Below are 9,858 nucleotides of genomic sequence, written 5' to 3' on the forward strand. Positions count from 1 at the left end.
CCCCCAATTCCTCTTCTGTAAGTAAGTAACACAGCACTTTGATTTACCAGGTATTATATGTCATCAAGTACTACACTTTTGGTTCACATAACTATCTCCTCTCCAGGAGAATAATGTCTTTAAAAATATGAAAACTTGTTCTCTTATACCAGTTGTTGACCTTGTAATGGACCTGGCATATAATAGGAGCTTAAAAGCTAATGAAAGGAAATAAGATTTAAAAAGGATGTAGAAAAAGAGAAAAAAAACTTTAAAACTAACAATAAAACAAAATGAGGTAAATCAATTTTACATTAACTTTGGATATATAATTACTCTTACCTTCTAATGACTTTACTATTTACCTCAAATTAATTATTTTCATATTTTTTCAAAATTGAATTCCTTTTTTTTTTCCCTTTTGATTTTGAACAGCAACCTCAAACTTACTGTCATGTTCCTCAGGATTGAAGAGTCAGCCCCCAGTGCTCAAATTATCTTAGCAATACCCTTTCCCCTTTCCCATAACTCCCCCACCTCATTACAAAACAGGCTTAAGAGATTAATGCCAAGAAAGAAGACTTAGTATTAGCTGGTTATACATGTCCTGCCTAAAGGCCATCAAGATGTACTCCATCATGCCTTATGTCTCTATTTATCTCAGCTCCCATAAGAAACTCAAGACCTGAACTATTCTCATCTCTATACAGTTTTGTATACTTCTTAATTTGGCCCAAGGTCACATCCTATGAAGTTAACACCAAACCTTCCATTATCCCTCTGAACTGTCAGCAGCACAATTTCCCACATTTTCAATACGTTTTTCTATGCTCCTGTCATTTTATATCTCTGCCCAAAAGCTGGTCTTTTAACGTTAATGTGTCCTGTGCAATCTTCATATGTGGCCTCTGTTGCAGTTGCTTTTCCTTGTCTCCCATCTTTCACATATGATAGAGCCTGAAGATGGGATAAGAGTCCTCCTTACTCCTTATTGACATTTCAGTTTGTTTATCCTGATTTCTAAACTTCTCATCTACTTGGCACCAAACTATTCTACCCATTAACTCCGATTGTCTCAACCATACACCACTGTTTTTATTGGAGATTTTAAGACCTGAATCACATTTTCTGCCCTACCATTTATCCTGCCATTATTATTGAACTATCCACTCTATCAATGTTCCCATCCAATATCTTAATTTTTCTTCTTCCTTAAATATCTTGTTCTTACAATCCATTCAGTGATCCACTCCCATGATCAAACACTAGAAGAACTTGATATCTGCAAGTTCTTCAAAATTTCAGTCTCAAGCATCTGAAATTCAGAATACTACATCTTAACTCTCCAACTGACTCTCTATTGAATCCCAACTTAAAAATGTTGAATTCTACTAAGACTTCAAATCCATTGGCCTTACCATCTCGGCCCTTTCCCCTTCCCTTGCCACACTTGACAATCCACCCTGGCAGTCCCCAACTCCTCTCATTTTCTTACTTCCCTCAATAACCACTATTCTAGTTCCCAGTTTAAATATATAAGCAACTATCTTATCTCTTGCTCTCTGTAAAACATTTTGGACAAAGCACCAACAAGGATTAAAATTCAAATTGTCACCTCTTCTTTACCTGTTTCCAAGTAGCTGGACAAAGTTGGTGAAACAGATTTTAAATTTGTTTCACAAACGTCCAGTGGAATCTCCATCCTGATTTTCAATATTTTACACTTTCTTAGTTATTATTTTACTCTCCTAGACTCCAGTATTTCATATATTTTGCACTCTAAATGTTTAGTACTCTTCCTTGGAACACACTTTCAGCTGCTTGCTTCTCAATTTACTCCTGAAATAGAAGAAATTAGAAGAAAGTGTATATCTTCTAAGAGTTACTCCTAAACTACTGGATATTCCTTTCCATTTCAAAGTGAGGATTTAGTCCTCAGACTTCTCTGCTCTATCTATACCCATTTACCAGTTGATATCATCTATACTCCAGTCTTTAAATAACAACTGTATCGTGATGATTCATATCTTCAACTTTGACCATTTTCCTAAATTCCAGGTACATATATCCAACTGCCTAGTAAACATTTCCACTCATATCTCTGACAAAATTGACATATCCAAAGAGTACTTATTTACTTCCATATCTGCTCTGCCCCACCTACCTTTACTCAATTTCTCCATATCAGTTATTTTCAATGCCATTCATTCAAATCTCAGTCCCCAAAGCATGTAATTATTATTTTCTTTCTTTCTTTCACATTCATGTTTAGTCCATTAGGAACTGTATTGACTCTTCTTCTGAGGATATGTCCATAATCTGACCATTTCTCATCACATCTTCACCACAACCATGTTAGTCTCAAGAACCATCATCTCTCCACTGGGTGATGTTATTTTATATGCCCTCCTTGCATCCATTCTTGCCTTTCTATAGTCTCTCTTTTTCAAACAGAAACCAGAGTAGTCTTTTAATCTTTTAAGTGTATATCTTCTCAAATCTTCCTAATGTTTCCATCTCAGAATAAAATCCATTATCCTTACCATGATTCAGAAATGGACACCTGAGCTAATCTTATTTATCTTCTGACTTACCCACTCATTAACTGTGTTCAGACCACTCTGCCTTCTTTTCTTTTTTCCTTTTTATTTCTTTTTTTTTTTTTTTCACTTCCTGGGAAAGATCAGGAGGCATCTAGTTACTCTGAGACCTCAAATCCCTGTTACTTCTTGTGGAATGCTTTCACCCTAGGTATCTACTTGACATAGGCTCTCACTTTGATATCTGCTCAAATATAATTTACCTCATCAAAAATAGTAGGAAATAATATCTAAAAATATTTCAAGTCTACAGTGATAGAGTGAGCTTCACAATCTTTTAACAGATATATAGCTTAAAATTACATATACATTTCAAAGATATTTTATCAAGTGTATTAGTTAATTCAATGGTTGATATTTTATTTTTCTAAGAACTTTTCTCCAAATTTCCCACAATCATTGGGAAAGAGATTAAAAGTAATCATTAAAACAAAAACACACTAGCCTCACTTATTTTGGAACAATAATTAATCATGTCTAAAAAAATGGGTAAAATGCCAATGATATCACTAAAGGAAGGGGAAAAGGATATACAGAGTCTTCTGTCAGAGCATTACTCATAATAATAGTGGTCAATAGCAGTTGTGCAGCGCTGTATTTAGAGAACTATTTAGAAGAGTTTTTTTTTAATCTATCTCCAAATGATTTAAATAATGAGGCTGCATATCTTTTCTTCTTTTAGAAAATCCCTCTATAGTCTAATAAAGCATCTTGGCATAGAACAGTTTTCCTATAAAACCTTTAAAATTTTCTTTGAGTCTATTTTCACTGGTTATGTAAATTCCTTGCTCATTAATCGAGTCAACATGTTTTATCTCCATCAGTAAACATTCAATATTTTCATTTTGATGCTGTTTTGCATATCTACTAAAATTCCCACATCTACTTCTTTCTCTGATAATTGGAACATATAGTTCACTGAATTGCTGTAACTGCTTGTTTATATTTAGGACTTTACCTTTTCCAGAGGTCATTCTCTTTTATATCAAAAACCAAACCTAGTACAAAAACACACAACAAGAAACCACCATAGGTTCCTTAATACACATAATACTTTCATTCATAGATAACAGTAACTGATTGGAAAGTTTTCATTTAGCATATTTGAGGACTGGTAGATGTTTATCTCAGGGAAAATGTAATTATTTTATGTGTTCAGAAAATTTTAGAGTGCTTAGTTTAATGGTTGATATATAACTGGAAATTTTAGTTTTCTTATGAAATAAGAAGGGAATTTAGATTTATTTTTATGTTTCTTATGACTTGATTTTAATGTTATGAAATAAGAGAAACAACAAATTAAAGAACTTGTGAAGGAATGTCAAGTGACATCTATTGATGAGGAAGAATTAAATGTAACCCATTTTGAAAATGGCTATTTAACTCTATGGCTCAGGTGGAATCATTAGATTCAGTTCTGACTGTTTATCTCAAGAGATCTCAATAAAATTGTCTAGAATGATACAAGAGATACCAGTAGATTTTCTAGTCCTTTCAATTGATTCAGAGGACACATGATATTATTAGGTAGAGAGTTTGGCTATATGGGAGGCCAAGTATGCTGAATATGATGATGATGAGGAGGAGGATGTAGATTCAGAGGTCTTTTGAAACTGAAAGACTACCAGACCTAATTTGTCAGAATCTAAAATTAATTTATAATTGTAACCAATATATTTTTGTTTTATTAATTAGACAGTAGTGGAGTTGGGTGATTAGTTAGAGTAATCTACTTTATTTGTTGCTATAAAAAGACAGTCCTGGGGGTGGGGAAGGGAGAGACAAATTGAGAAATTGTGACTGATATATACACACTACTGTATATAATATAGATAACTAATAAGAACCTATTGTATAGCACAGGGAACTTCACTCAATACTCTCTAATGACCTATATAGGAAAATAATCTAAAAAAGAGTGGATATATGTATATGCATAACTGATTCACCTTGCTGTACAGCAGAAACTAACAAAGCATTATAAATCAACTTAACTCCAATAAAACTTAATTTTAAAAAGCAACATTAGAAAAAGCCACTTCCAAATCTGAGTGGATTAACAGTATATATATATATATATATATATATATATATATATATATATATATATATATATATATATATATATTGTCTCACTCACATCATAATTCAGTGTTATTGAGAAACTAGTTTGGCAGATATCCTCCAAATGTTGTCTTAAAGATTCATTCTCCATCTAACTTTTGAGACTGCAATATTAAAGAGCTGGTTGAAGAAACTTTTTCAGGATAGAGCAAGGTGTTTTTATGGACCAAGTCTAGAGGTGACACACATCAATTTAAAACCACATTACATTGGACTGGAATTTACAAGGCCTCAAAGTAAATGCAAGTGAGGTTGTAAAAAGTATTCATGTGCTTGAAAAGAGGAAATGGGATAAGTAATCTAGCCAAGATTTTCCGAAAGGCAAAGAAATGGATGATGTTATTTTTATTCCATTTATTTACACTTTCATATCTAATACTTGTAAACAGATAAATGTCAAAGTATTTTTATTTGGAAAAAAACTTCTATGTTCTTATGATAGTCTAAGTGGAGGCATAGGATAGTGCACCAAAGACAGTCACCTAGAACAAATACAGAAGATTAGAGAATAACAAATGTCTTTGTGCCTGATTCACATGCAATTTTTTGGAATCATAAAAGAATGCTGAAATCACTGAATATCATTTTAAGTGAGGAACTGAACTATTGTTTCTAATTAATTTCTATTTTTTATTTCATGCTGATATTTTCTGGACTATTTTGTTGAGAAGATGTTGAAAATGTTAATTCAATTGCAGAATCCTGCTAGTGTAGCAGATTTTTAAGTGAATTGTTCCTTTGTTGCAGGTGACAGAATAATTCTCATGGATTCAGGACACATACTATAGTGATCAATAACTCAGCTTTGGAGCCAGGTTGTATGGGTTAAAGTCTCAGTTCCGCTAGTTTTTAGCTGTACCAGACAAGGTCCCAGCAGGAAATAGAAATTGGGTAAACATTAAAAATTGAATAAAGGGAGCTTCCCTGGTGACACAGTGGCTGAGAGTCTGCCTGCCAATGCAGGGGACACAGGTTCGTGCCCCTGTCCATAAAGATCCCACATGCTGCGGAGCGGCTGGGCCCATGAGCCATGACTGCTGAGCCTGTGTGTCTGGAACCTGTGCTCCGCAACGGGAGAGGCCACAACAGTGAGAGGCCTGCATACTGCAAATAAATAAATAAATAAATAAATAAAATAAAAGAAATAATTGAATACAGGGGGTTAGGAGAAATCTCCATGAACATTCTTTTATAAAATGTTGTTAAAGCATGATTAAATGGCAAACATGCCTTGGAAATTATTGTACTATATATGTTAATATAGTTATCTCCCTCAAAGGCATTTGCGTACATTTTAGGGAGAATTTCACCTCTCCTCCCCAATTGTTTGTTTTTATTTCAGAATAAAGATTTCTCTCATGAAGGGAGATTGGACCAATGCACCAACCACCATATATAACCTCTGAGTCTCATAATTTCAGGATCCCTCTCTTGTGATGCAACCCCACTGCAAGAACAGACGAACATTTGGATCTTATGTCTTCCCATGAACTGCACAATGGGGAACTGAATCTAAGGTACTCGAAGACTGATAAGCAGTATGATAGGAGATTTCATGTTTCCTGTCAGGACTATTTATAAAGATGTGAGAAAACTTAATAGGGCTTTAGGGCACCATTAACAATCACAAGAAACTAACCCTTGGCCTATAGAGGCAGACAAGAAGGTGGTCATCACAGAACTGGAAGAGTAGTGACTAAAAATTAGGAGTTTGGGGATTTAAAAGAGTACATTACTATTTCTACTTTTTTTTTTCTTTAAAATAGTCTTTCTCATGTGCCTCCCTTTGACTAAATCTAAGTGGAAGCCAGACAAGAAGTATCCACTGATGCAGTTCATAAAGTTTAGCTTCCTGAGGCATAGAACATGGTGGATAAGGGTGAAGAGTCAATCTGGAAGAGCAAATAGACTGAAGCCCAGCTTCTGCCTTTAAAGGGTTCATGTTTTATGTTTAAAATACTCTTTTCTTATACATACAAACTTCAACTATGAAGTATGGATGAATTTTATTGTCTGAAATTCCTTGAACTAGACATTCTTCTCTTCTAAAAACTCATTCCTATCCTGTGTACCACTGAACTGTCATATCTCTCTGTTAGTTTATCTTTCTCACTATTTTAAAACCAGAGTCAATTGCAACAAAACGTCTCATAATTATTGTTCAGTACACGTCCTAGTGTTATTCTCCATTGGTCCCACCCTGAGTTAGGGTGGAATCTGTGAATTGCTTCTAATGAGTAGAATATGGATATTACTCCCTTGATCAGGTTACATTATTTAAGAATCAGTATTTGCAGATGGGAGTGAGAGAGTCCCTTGCTGCCATATTGTGAAAGAAGCTGTGAGAGAAATGTGACAAGGAGCCATGGGGGCACCTCTAGGAGGTGACTCCAGGCCTATAATGTAACCAGCAAGAAAATCCCCCATAGCTGCAAGAGGATGAATTCTCCCAATTACTTGCATGATATTGGAAATATATTCTTGCCAGTCAACATCCAGATAAGGACACAGCCCAATCGCTATCTTTTTTTTTTTTTTTTGACATCTCCTGTTTTATTTTTTAATTTTGTCTTTAACATTCATCTAAAATTATAATCTGCTCCATATTATTTTGATTTCATTTTAAAGATAATATTGTAAATTACCTAAGTAAAATTCACTTCTTTTTTTTTTCCATTTTTTTATTAGTTTCTGCTTTATAACAAAGTGAATCAGTCATACATATACATCTGTTCCCACATCCCCTCCCTCATGCATCTCCCTCCCTCCCACCCTCCCCATTCCTCCCCTCCAGGCAGTCACAAAGCACCGAGCTGATCTCCCTGTGCTCTGCGGCTGCTTCCCACTATCTATCTAGCACAGCAAAGGAAACCATAAACAAGACCAAAAGACAACCCTCAGAATGGGAGAAAATATTTGCAAATGAAGCAACTGACAAAGGATTAATCTCCAAAATTTATAAACAGCTCATGCAGCTCAATAGCAAAAAAACAAACAACCCAATCCAAAAATGGGCAGAAGACTTAAATAGGCATTTCTCCAAAGAAGATATACAGACTGCCAACAAACACATGAAAGAATGCTCAACATCATTAATCATTAGAGAAATGCAAATCAAAACTACAATGAGATATCATCTCACACCAGTCAGAATGGCCATCATCAAGAAATCTAGAAACAATAAATGCTGGAGAGGGTGTGGAGAAAAGGGAACACTCTTGCACTGCTGGTGGGAATGTGAATTGGTACAGCCACTATGGAGAACAGTATGGAGGTTCCTTATAAAACTAAAAATAGAACTACCATATGATCCAGCAATCCCACTACTAGGCATATACCCTGAGAAAACCATAATTCAAAAAGAGACATGTACCAAAATGTTCATTGCAGCTCTATTCACAATAGCCCGGAGATGGAAACAACCTAAGTGTCCATCATCGGATGAATGGATAAAGAAGATGTGGCACATATATACAATGGAATATTACTCAGCCATAAAAAGAAACGAAACTGAGCTATTTGTAATGAGGTGGATAGACCTAGAGTCTGTCATACAGAGTGAAGTAAGTCATAAAGAGAAAGACAAATACCGTATGCTAACACATATATATGGAATATAAGAAAAAAAAAATGTCATGAAGAACCTAGGGGTAAAACGGGAATAAAGACACAGACCTACTTGAGAATGGAGTTGAGGATATGGGGAGGGGGAAGGGTAAGCTGTGACAAAGCGAAAGAGAGGCATGGACATATATACACTACCAATCGCCATCTTGATTGAAGACTTCTGTGGCCCTGAGCAGAGGACCCAGTTAAGCTGTGCCTGGACTCCTGACCCAAAGATACTGAGAGATAGTAAATATTTGTTGGCTTAAGCCTATAGGGATGTAGTCATTTGTTACAGAGTAGGAGAAATTAATATTATTATTATTATAATACTATTTTTAAATACTATTTTTTTCAAAGAACTCAGCTTTTCTTATATGATCATGAGGCTCTCATTACCTTCAGGCCATATCTCCTGCAATTCATTTTTTTTTATCAGAAAATCTCAACTTTAGGACACCAAGTCTTTCAAGTTAACACATGCACTAGGAAAAAATTTATTTTATAAAAATATAAAATATGGGGCTTCCCTGGTGGTGCAGTGGTTGAGAGTCCACCTGCCAATGCAGGGGACACAGGTTCATGCCCCAGTCTGGGAAGATCCCACATGCCACGGAGTGGCTGGGCCCATGGGCCATGGCCGCTGAGCCTGCGTGTCCAGAGCCTGTGCTCTCCAACAGGAGAGGCCACAACAGTGAGAGGCCCATGTACCACACACACACACTATATATATATATATATATATATATATATAATATGGATAAAAAGTACCCTATATTTTATATATATTTTCAGATACAAATGAGTTTAAATACATTTACTTAAAAGCAGAAGGCTTTTGATATTGGTGATTTTCTGAAAATATTCCTTTTCTGATGTAAACACTAGTCAAATGGATGAGAGAATGAGGAAGAGTAGTAAAAAGTTGCCCCCTTCAGGCTCAGAAATTGTGTATTGCCAGTACACAAAAGGAAGACTTAAGCTCATTCTAATTCTTTACTTCCTATAGATTATGTAAATTATTCTACAGAAATGTTCATCACCAGAACAAAGCTGCCTTAAATGTATCAATAAATAATCTAATAATTATCAGGCTACCTTGTTTATGTCTTCCACACTGTGAGCTTAAAACGTGTAAAAATTCAGCAATCTTCTTTCCCTGTGTATAGCTGGACAGTGATTGGAAGTACAGATTTACTAGTTTTCCTTTAACTGTAATTGTATCAGAACAAGGTCCCTACTATATATTAGGCTCTGACTGGTGTTGTGACAGCCAGTGTTGTCCCTAATCTTATTGTTAATGTCAAAGACCAAGCATGACAGCCCAGACAAGATAGGCTCCAGTGAATGACAGAGTAATCAGTCTGGAAAAGAACTGGCTTATCCATAAAGGATCAGACACTGGACAGTCACTATCAGCATGTTCGCGTTTGCTTCTTTTCTCATTCTGATGACAGCTAGATCATTTAACATCTTATCCTTATGTCAAAAATTATTTGAAATACATGTTATTCTCACACTCTAAACTAAAGAAATAAAAATGTTGTAT

This window comes from Mesoplodon densirostris, chromosome 17 (genome assembly GCF_025265405.1).
Source record: "Mesoplodon densirostris isolate mMesDen1 chromosome 17, mMesDen1 primary haplotype, whole genome shotgun sequence".
NCBI classification, from domain to species: domain Eukaryota; kingdom Metazoa; phylum Chordata; class Mammalia; order Artiodactyla; family Ziphiidae; genus Mesoplodon; species Mesoplodon densirostris.